The sequence below is a fragment of the Erigeron canadensis genome, chromosome 7 (genome assembly GCF_010389155.1).
Source record: "Erigeron canadensis isolate Cc75 chromosome 7, C_canadensis_v1, whole genome shotgun sequence".
Lineage (NCBI taxonomy): Eukaryota > Viridiplantae > Streptophyta > Magnoliopsida > Asterales > Asteraceae > Erigeron > Erigeron canadensis.
Genome location: NC_057767.1, coordinates 28,724,873 through 28,736,437, shown reverse-complemented (window position 1 = coordinate 28,736,437; position 11,565 = coordinate 28,724,873). Strand labels below are relative to the sequence as shown.

At 31.9% G+C, this 11,565-nt stretch overlaps 1 pseudogene; it reads left to right on the top strand.

Moving 5' to 3' along the window:
• The first annotated feature begins 1,445 nt into the window (after window positions 1–1,445).
• LOC122609234 lies at window positions 1,446–2,543 on the top strand (annotated as a pseudogene).
• Window positions 2,544–11,565: the final 9,022 nt, after the last annotated feature.

The following is an 11,565-nucleotide window of genomic DNA, read 5'->3' as shown; positions in this document are numbered from 1 at the left end:
TTCTATATGATTAATGGTCACTTGTCTTTGTTTTTCCACTTGTTGAACAATATAATATGCTTTGTTAACAGAGGGCAAGGGGTCTGTGGACAAAATGTGACTCCTAACACTTTCATAGTCATCATTCAGTTTCATCAAAAACTGCATCAACTTAGATTTACTATCCATTTCAAGGAATTTCTTAATCAAATCACAAGTGCATTCAGTCATCTTACCACAATTACAAGTAGGAATTCCATTCAAATTATTCAATTCATCCCAATACTTCTTGAGTTTATTGAAATAAGCAGCAACAGTCAAATTGCCCTGTGAAACTTTACTTAATTCCCTTTCTAATTGAAAAATAAGAGGACCATTGCTTTGACCATACCTTTCATTGAGTTCTTTCCAAAGATCCTTTGCGGATTCATTGTACATGAAAGCATCTGACAATTCTGGAACCATAGAATTGAGTATCCAACAAATGACCATATAATCACATCTTATCCATCTCTGTGCATCAACAGAATTGTTGTTTGGCTTAATACAAGTACCATCAATAAACCCTAACTTGAGTTTTGCGCCTAAAGCCATCTTGATATTACGACTCCATCCCAAAAAATTGCTTCCATTGAAAGGAGTCTTGGTGAGAAGCATTCTAGGATGATCAGAGTTAGTTAAACTCAAAGGATCATTGATGTTAGAGATATTTGCAGAATTTGCGGAATTTGAAGAATTAGAATCAGGAATCGCCATTAAACCGATTCAAAATTCGAAACCCTAACTTGATTAATGATCAGAATTTGATCTGATTATAGAATATAAACGAATTGAAATATCAAAACCTTAATTTGAGTAATGTAAAAGATCAGGATTTAATCGGATTATGAATGCGAACAAAATTGAAGCCGGCCGGAATAAGTGATCAATAATTGATCGGAATCTTAGCCGGAGAAGAAGAAAATGTATCTGAAAAATTAAGGTTTCATAGATCCGTGTTCTTTGATACCATGAAGAAATGTAATTTGTGAGAGAAAAACTAACTCATCTTATTGATCAAGATTACAAGATATATAAAATCAAAATTACAGGAATATATGAATAAACAAAACTAACTATATATTCAAATCTAAATTAACCACCTAACTAATATATTTACATTATGAACCCTCAACTTCTAATATTTACGAAATAAACCTTGTACTTCTAATATATTCTACAGTAAGAAGCTTTTAGCAGGAGGTAATGGTGACGAAGAACTAATGGTGTCTGAGATGGTGACAATGATGGACAAGTTCTTGCTTTGTCCCGGATCAAAGCATGTTAGATTACACGATGAGCTTGCTTGTTGTCCTTTTGGCAAGCCAACATGTTAATTGAACTCGGGGAAACCTAGAAGAAGGAAGACCGATGCCACAAAGGAGATAGTCGACTTGAAGTATCTACTCACTCAATGCGCATAAGCCATGTCATCAAACAACAAACTCAACGTCGAAACGTATTTGAAGAAAATCAGAAACAATTCATCTCCTAACGGGGATTCAGAGGAGAGATTGGCTCATTACTTCGCCAATGCACTTGAGGCACACACGTTTTACACGCAATGGGATGAATCTCTATGCGGATATAACATCGAGTAAGATTGCACATTGTGATATCCTAAAAGCTTATCAGGTTTATGTCTCAACTTGTCCTTTCAAGAAAATGTCTAATATCTATGCAAATAAAATGATTGGGAACTTGGCAAGGGGTTCACACATCATTGACTTTGGCATTTTATATGGATTCCAATGGCCCTGTCTCATTCAGGGCCTATCAGTGAGACCCGGTGGGCCTCCAAATCTTAGAATTACAGGAATTGACTTTCCTCAGCCAGGCTTCCATCCGGTTGAGAGAGTTGAAGAGACAGGACGTCGCCTTGCTGATTACTGCAAAAGATTCAATGTCCCATTTGAGTATCATGCTATTGCAAAGCCATGGGATAGTGTTTCAATCGAGGATCTTAAAATAGATGAGGATGTGATCCTTGTCGCTAATTGCTTGTACCGGTTGAGGAATGTTCTTGATGAGACTTCACTTGGAGCCATTGATTGTCCACGTGAGGCGGTCCTAAAGTTAATCCGAACTATCAAGCCAAACTTGTTTATCCAGGGAGTTGTGAATGGGAACTACAATAACCCATTCTTCTTAACAAGATTCCGCGAGGCCTACTTCAACTTCTCCGTGTTATTTGATATGTTTGAGGCTTCATTACATCGTTAAGACAAGGAGAGATTGTTATTTGAGAAGGAAGTGATTGGTCGAGAAGTTATCAATGTGTTAGCGTGTGAAGGAACTCGGCGGATTGAGAGGCCAAAGACATATAAGCAATGGCAAGTAAGGAACGAGAGGGCGGGGTTTAAAGTTGTGCCAATGGACCGTCTCATAATGAAGGAGCTGAGGTTAAGGCAAAGGTGAAAATTGGGTTTCATAAGGATTTCATGGTGGATGGTGACGGAGATTGGATGGTGCAAGGGTGGAAAAGAAGGGTGATCTATGCTATTTCTTCATGGAAGATCGTATAGCCCTTTGGTGCATGCGCATACATCTTTAAAAATTTCTTAATTAAGTTTATGTCATTTTATTATATGTACTCATCTTCTCTTTATCATAATTTGTGTTGTTCAATACAATATTATACAATGATATCTAAACGTGTTCGATCTTTGTTATCATTGTGTTTTTGTTTTCAATTCACTGTTAATATATATATATATATATATATGTATGTATGACCCGTACGACTAGAAAAATTATAATTACCAATGCAAATTCTTTCTCAAATTCGTCCCTAAAGACATTTGACTAAAGGATTTTAAAACGGTCAATTTATCTACGACCATTGAAATTCAATGAAATTACCAACGGACTTGGTTAGCGACGGACGACCAATTTATTTATGTCGATCCTTTCTCTGACAATTTTTAGACAAACTTGTTTCAATGCATCGCTAAAAATCTTAAGAAAAATGATATAAAAAGCAATAAAATTTATAATTTACAATAATTCACACAAATTTTTTTCAAAGTAAGTTACAGTTATAATGTATGTTTTTTTTTCCTCAAGATATATCCAGTCTCATATTATACAACTGATACAATTATTATAATATATTAATTTAAATTTATATATATTATAATATACTTATTTTTATATTAATATACTTAAATTAACTCACTTGTAATAGATATTGAGATTTCCACCAAGATATTAAAGATATAGATAGAATTGAATGTTGAATGTTAAAAGAATTGAATGAAAATTTTTAGAAGAATTGAATGTGAAGTTGTAGAAGAATTGAGTGTGGAATGTTAGGGGAAGAAAAAAAATGTGAAATATGATTTAAGTAGCTAATGGTAGATAGTTTGTTCAAATATTTTTACACGGTTTTAGTATGCAACCATATTAATAAGTAGCATTAAATGTGTTCAATTACTACCCTTCTGTTACGGCCTTTCTTACACTGTTTTTTACAACAACCGCATCAAGGTATAAAATGACTTTTTGAATAAGCTATTAAGGTTAGGAATCGACGAAGATCCTAGCTTCTTTTAGAATGAACTGGCGGAAATCACATCAATCGTGTTAAAGTTTTCAGGTTTTTTTTACATTTTACACGGTTTTCTTGGTAACCTTGTAAAATAAGGGTAGATTAATTCCTCATTTTGTAGTAGTTTAACTTCGCTATGTCACGTAAGTTTTCATACGAGGAAATTTGGTCAAGTGTAACAGTTAGGTTGAATTTAATATAGCATTAATTTCTACTACTTACTTATACATCTTCTAGAGTAAAGTACCATTTTAGATATAGAATACTGATATTAATCGTTGTTTGAAATGATCCATATGTTACTCGGTAATATATTTAGTCATATTTTTCAAAATAATTAAACACATATCTTACTGCTACTTGTATCACTAATTTTCCCTCATTTTTTTTCATAGTTTATGTACACTTTTTGCATGATAACAAGTCTTTGTATATTTTTTGCATGACAGCAACAATTGTATACTTTTGCTCTTTTAGTTGTTAAAAGAACAAACAACAACATAAGTCGGGTATTGATTTATGAATTCTATTTTTCCATAATAGGGTTAAATGTCCCATATCTTTCTTTTTTTCTTTTTTTTTTTTTTTGAACATTCAAATCTTACTAAATGTAAATTCTTGCAAAGAGCTAGAGAGTACATAAAAAGGAAAGGAAACAAAACAGAAGCACAAGTTAAAAGTTAAAGGAAGTCCAGTTGGACCACACAATACATGAACTTTGCGAACGATTATAACATAGTCTTTTTAAAGTGGTTAATTCTATATGCAATGAATGTTAAAAAAAAAAAAAAAATCTATATGCGATGATATGAACCAGGAAATTGATTCATTTAATTTTCCATAATAAAGACGACGAAAAAGGATTTTATAATTCTCATATTTCTTGGTTATTATATTTAATTTTCTTACACACGATAGTTTTTCTTAACAACTAAAAAGCTAACATATGTTGTTGTTAATACACCTCTCATATTACTAAATTTTTTTGTAAGAAAATAACAATTTTATATGTTTAGTTATTCTATAAGCCAATCATCTAAGATAATGGAGTACCAATATATGTCGAATAAGGATGAGCATATTTTTTGTTCGTATGTCAGATATGTTGTCTGACACCAGTTTATAAGTACAACAAATTAAAGGATAATGAAAAGTAGGCAAGTTTGTCTTGTAAATTTTTTTTAAGGTGTGAAAATGACATAAGGTTAACATATATTCCATATCATCTTATACAAATCTGTATTAGAAAGCCCTCTAATCACTTAAGAGGGAAAAACTTAAAATACAACGTCGTCTTCAAAAATGAAAAAAAAAACTCGGGGTCTGGCTCTAGTATAAAAAGTTGTCCCTCAAAATAGTAAATCAATAAAAATAATCATAATATCACAACAACAAATGTTATTGACATTTAAAACAAAATATGACAATTAAAATTATAGTATAGTTTATATATTTAAATAAGTCGTGTGGTTCTCATTCATATGTAACCAATCATGTGTAATAAAAATATAATTCAAATTAGAAACCAAATAATTTTATAAATGTAGTAAAAGTTATGAAAAATTACTAAAAAGAAAAGAAAATCATAAGCACAAACTTATTTACTAACTCAAAATATATAATAGTTAAAGAAATTATGATTACAAACAAATAAATTATTGACATGAAAGTATAATTAATATATATAATTATTAGACATTAAACACTAATATTAAAAAATATATATAAGTGATGAAAATAGATAGTAGTATAGTACCATATAACATTAATATAATAAAAATATATTATGTAAAGTCCAAAAGCGTAATTTATGTAAACTTGAGGGATGAAAATAATATTTCAAACAAACATTGAGTCCTAAATGTTATATACTATGCAAGACCTTCTTTTCCCCTTCTATTTATCAAACTTGATGGTTTAACCACTTATCAAACTTTATTGGTTTTTTTGTTTCTTAATATACTTAAATTCTCTCTCAATATCATTTCTTTGTAGTAATAAAATGGCCGCTAACCAAAAGTTTAGCATGCAAGAAAATGTGAGCAACAAGTAAAAAAACATCACATTCTTTGAACCTCATCCTAATTATGACGTGAAGGTGCATTTAAAAGTATAATTTTAACTAGTTAGCTTTTGCTGGTAGAGTTTAACAAATAACAAATCGTATTTTTGAGTTGTGGGAAGTAATTAAACTTCTAAACAATGATCGAAATGTATTTGTTGTCATGATTTTATTATTATTAAAAAGAAGATATTATAAAAATCAGATTTTTTGTTTGAACTCATAAACACCAAATGGTGTATTATATCTACTCATGCCTTACATTGCATTCTTGAGTTGGATTTTGATTGGAAACGAAAGAAAAAAAAAGTAAAAAAAAGTTGAAAGACATCTTGACTTCTATTTAAAAAAAAATGAAAAAGAAAGGGAAAGTAATGCGAACCTAATTATATTCATAATTATATATTAAGGATATAATTGTAAAACTATAGCTTTTTTCTTTTGTTTTCATTTTAAGTCGACAATTTAATTAACTATTTTCTATTTCTTTCTTTTCCTTTTAGTTTATTTTCAAATTAACAATGGTTTTTAGGTTTAATAAAATTTTTTTCCTTTTATTTCATTTCCTTTCCAACCCTTTCTTTTCTTTTCTTTCTTTTTGTTTCATACTCGAGAATGAAGTGTAATATGCATCCATTTTTTTAGGATATGCATTTAAATAATTTTATTAGAAAATACATAAAATAATTAACATTGATTTTCCATATTTTTGGTATAAAGTTTAAGCTATCTTTTGCTTTGAAACAATAACTTGAGTCTAAGTTTTTTTTTTAATTAGATATGGGTGTGAGTTATGAACATAGTTGTTGTTTCGTAAATTCTTGAACCGATTTAAAATCTTATTTTTTTTTAACAAGTTTGTATATTTTATATAATATGTGTATAATTATTTGGTATATATAGAAATGATATATTAAAACTATATGATTAAAAATAAACTAAAAATATATAACTTGATTTGTTTTATACATGTAAATAAATTATATTCAGGTGTGCATCGCACAAAAGAATATATATATAGAGAGAGTTTTCTTATTTTGAAAACCAATTTTTTTTTAATAACTATGAGAACTCTTAATATATATGTTTGTTCACATGTTTTTTTTTGTTCATTCACATGTGAAATGATAAAAAAAAATGTATGTTGTAAAAGAAATTTTTTGAAGAAACCTTCAAAATAGCCTTTTGTGAACTTGTGAATGAATTTGTTCACGTTTTCTGTTCACATGTGACAAATGGTTATAAATAAGGTTTTGAAATTTTTTTCTTCTGCAAGATATATTTTTATAACGTTTCACATGTGAATGAACAAAAAAAACATTTGATCTAATATAAAATTTAGGAGTTCTCACAGTTCTTACAAAAAATGAGTTCTCAAAATAAGGGTCCGATATATATATATATATATAGGGTGAGGATCCTGGAAGAAGGGGTGTTAAGGAGAGAAGGGAGAGAAGGTCCTATTGACCAATCAGAACGCGACATGTGTCTAAATTAAAAAAAAAAGCGCGGTGGCAATTTCGTAAATAATTTAAAGTTTTGTGAAGCTTGGTCAGCTTCAACTCTCAGTGGGTTGGTCAGCTTGGGTTGGGTCAGCCTGAGTTGGATCAGCTTAGTTTGGGTTAGCTTGATCAGGTTGGGTCAGCTTTTGGTCTGGGTGAGTTTGGGTCAACTTAGGGTCTGGTGAGGTTAGGTCAACTTGGGTCAGCTTGGGTCAGCTTGGGGTTGGGTCTGGATCAGTTTGGGTCAGCTTGGGGTCAGGTTAGGTCAGCTTGGGTTTGGGTCAGTTTGGGGTCTGGGTCAGGGTTGGGTCAGCTTGACACAATCTACACAAATGTAGATTATGGGTTTTGGGTCAGCTTGGGTTATGGGTTGGATTAGCTTGGGTCAGGTTGGGTTAGCTTGGGGTCTGGCCAGGTTGGGTCAGCTTGGGGTTGGGTTAGCTTGACACATTTTACACATAATCTACACAAATGTAGATTATGGGTTTTGGGTCAGCTTAGGTTCTGGGTTGGGTCAGGTTGGGGTCTGGTCAGGTTGGGTTAGTTTGGCACAATTTACATGGGTTTTGGGTCAGCTTGGGTCACGTTGGGTCAGCTTTGGGTCTGTGTCAGGTTGTATCAGCTTGGGTTCTGGGTCAGGTTGGGTCAGGTTGGGTCAACTTGGGGTCTGGTCAGGTTGGGTCAGTTTGGGGTTGGGTTAGCTTGACATAATTTACACATAATCTACACAAATGTAGATTATGGGTTTTGGGTCAGCTTGGGTCACATTGGGTCAGCTTCGGGTTTGTGTCAGGTTGAATCAGCTTGGGTTCTAGGTCAGGTTGGGGTTGGGTTGGGTCAGGTTGGGGTTGGGTTGGGTTAGCTTGGGGTTGACCAAGCTGACCAACCAAGCTGACCCAGAACCCAACTTACCCAGAACCCAGGTTGACCAAAAGTTTGATTTATTTACAAAAATGCCACCGCATAATTTTTTTTTAAAAAATGACGTGTCACACTCTGATTGGTTAATATAACCTTCTTTCCCTTCTCTCCTTAACACACCTTCTTATTTGATCTCTCTCCTATATATATATATATATATATATGGGATGGGAATATAATGTTGTTAGGTAGCTAAGCTTGGGTGTGGAACACTCACATATTGTTTTTTTAATCCATAAAAATTAGGGGGGCCATGTGATTTAATTAAAATTCAACAAATATTAAAAAATTTGTATGTGAGGGATTTCACACCTAAGCTTAGGTGCCAGACAACCTTACATTCACTTTTTCATATATATATAGATATAGATATAATTGTCAATAAAACATGGTGGACTGGGCCATTTAAAACATGTATGTGTTCAAAAAAGAAAAGACAATAACAAAACAAAACATATATTTACAATATGTAGATAATATGAAGGGTCGAAGGGTAGACATTTAAAGTTGAAATTGGGTTACTTTGAATCACATTTAATCATAGTGTAATAAGCTTATACCCAAAGCTAGATGTAAATAATAGCCACCAATCGAAAAATAGTCACCATTTAATTAAGACCGACGTCTTTTAATCTCTCAATTTGTGTATCTAGTTGGTTTTTATGTTTCTCGGGTTCATTGTGATTGATGATGGAAGACCTCAACATGTAATTTTCTTGGATATTCCTTTTGCTTTGTTCTTTTTGTTCATTATTTATATTCCAAAAAAACACGAGTTAGAGTCATTGCCACTTTTTCCTTGTTATCAAACTCGACCCATAACTTACGAATTTTAATTAGCATATTATTTCAAGCATAGAATAAGTATAGGTGAATGACACACGACCTAATTAAACCGCTTTCTTATTTGGATTGATCATGAATGGAATTGGTTTGGTTATTGGGCGGCGGACGTGAGTTAAACTAAACTAATTTTAACCTGATCATTTGAACAACCCTAATTCAATTTTAAGATACCATTGGTTTTTCATATATTTGCAGTGTGGGGGAGATCTTCCTCATAAAGACTATTGTCTGGAACCTGGAAGGATCGCCACCCAAGCCCTTGCTTTTAACGTAGAAGGTCCCTATGGTGTCCTAAAACACAAGGTACCCCTTGACTTAGTCACTTGGTACGCAAGGGTCTATGTCAAGTTCGACAACAAGACTCATGAAACTGAAGTCTCTACTGATTCTTAAAGCGACTGGAAGATGTACGACAAGATCGCCAATGACATATTTAGGCTAACAATATTGAATCGAAAGCCTCATCATCTTCTTTGGGTGGAGGGGCCCACATATATTTCAAAAGAGCCTAAAACTCAGCTATTTTTCTAATTCTCATTTTACTATGGTCCTTTATTATTATTATTATTATTATTATTATTATTATTATTATATATATTGTAATATATTTTATTTATATTTAGAAAAAAATAATTTTTTATAAACGATGGATGTTAAGTATGTTTCTGGCTATTAAGGTGTGTTGAGTTTTAGACTTTATATTGGGATACTTTGTTTGTTTGTGATCATTGGGATTACTTTCCCTTAAGTTAGTTTGATTAATTATTTTTAATTTGGAATTTGCTTTCAATATATAAAATGCAAGACTTTTGCAATATATATAGGGCTAAAAAGCCCTACTGATGATGGCAGATAATTAGATCTCAAAGGGTTGTTTGAAAGACCACATATAGATCAAAGGGGGCACTTATAAGTTTTAACTAATGATGGCGTTGATCAATGCCCCGGCCAATAGGGTTGTCTATTATGTTCCACCACGTTTTTATAAGATCCAAAAAACAAGTAGTTGTGAAACATTTTGGTGAAAACTATCGCACAAATCCAAAGCAGAAGACTATTTCTTTCTTTTCCTTGTGTTTCTTTTCAAATCAATAATTCGTTTTTGGTTTAATAAATTTTTTTCTTTTTAGTTCCTTTCCAACGTTTTCTTTTCTTTTCTTTCTCTTTGTTTCATACTCGTATGAAGTATAATATGCTTCATTTTGTTTTTGGATATGCATTATAAATAATTTAATTAGAAAATACATAAAATTAATTAACATTGATTTTTCCTCCATAAGGCATACCCATGGATACATCACCAGAAAGTATGCTATTTTCTATGTTTACTACATTAAGTAAAACAATTTTACATGTTATAATCTACATTTGTAAATTGCAATACCGGTTTAAAAATTGACAATCAATTAACTCAAAGTTTAATCCAGATTTTTGTTAGCTAGTATAAACTTACTCTATAAATGTATTTGGATCGATAGGGTTGTTTATACATTTTATTTTGTAAATTAAAAATGAAACTCATCTTTGTCTTGAACCAACTTAATTGTGAATTATGTGGATTAAAGACCAAGTTGGAGTTTCCCATTGAGAAGGGTGTGGCCTCCGAGTATAAGTTCGATGTAAGATTAATAATATTAATTATTTGGATTTGGGTTGGTTATTGGTTCAAAATGAAATATCTAAACGGTTTTTGGTTTGGGAGTAGATATTAACATGTAACTTTTGGGTCCACCTAAAACCAATTTTTTTTAACATGTGACTTTTGAACAACCTTAAATTAACATGTAACTTTTGAACAACCTTAAATTAAGTTTTGAGATACCATTGTTTTTGAATATATTTGCAGTGTGGGTGAGATCTTCCCAATAAAGACTATTGTCTGAAACTCGGAAGAATTGCCACCCAAAGCCTCGCTTTTAACGTGGAAGGCCCTATGGTGTCCTAAAACACAAGGTACCCCTTGACTTAGTCACTTGGTCTATGTCAAGTCCGACAACAAGACTCATGAAATTGAAGTCTCTACTGATTTTCAAAGCGACTGGAAGATGGACGACGAGATCGCCAATGACATGTTTGGGCTAACAATGAATCGAAAGCCTCATCATCTTCCTTGGGTGGAGGGGCCCACATATATTTCAAAAGAGCCTAAAACTCAGCTACTTTTCTAATTCTCATTTTACTATGGTTCGTTATTACAGTATATATTATATTGTTATATATTTATTTATATTTAAAATTTTTTAATTTTCTACGAACAATGGATGTTAAGTATGTTTCTGGCTATCAAAGTGTGTTAAGTTTTAAGCTTTATATTGGGATACTTTGTTTGTTTGTGTTCATTGGGATTATTTCCCCTTAACTTAGTTTGATTAATTATTTTTAATTTGGAATTTGCCTTCAATATATAATATGCAAGACTTTTGTAATATATATATATATATATATAGGGCTAAAAAGCCCAACTGATAATGGGAGATAGTTAGATCCTAAATAGTTGTTTAAAAGACCACATATAAATCGAAGGGAGCACATTTAAGTTTTAACTGATGATGGCGTTGATCAATGCCCCCGGCCAATAGGGTTGTCTATTATATTCCACCACGTTTTTATAAGATCCAAAAAAACAAGTAGTTTTGAAACGACCCAACTCGACTCGACCAAAAGAT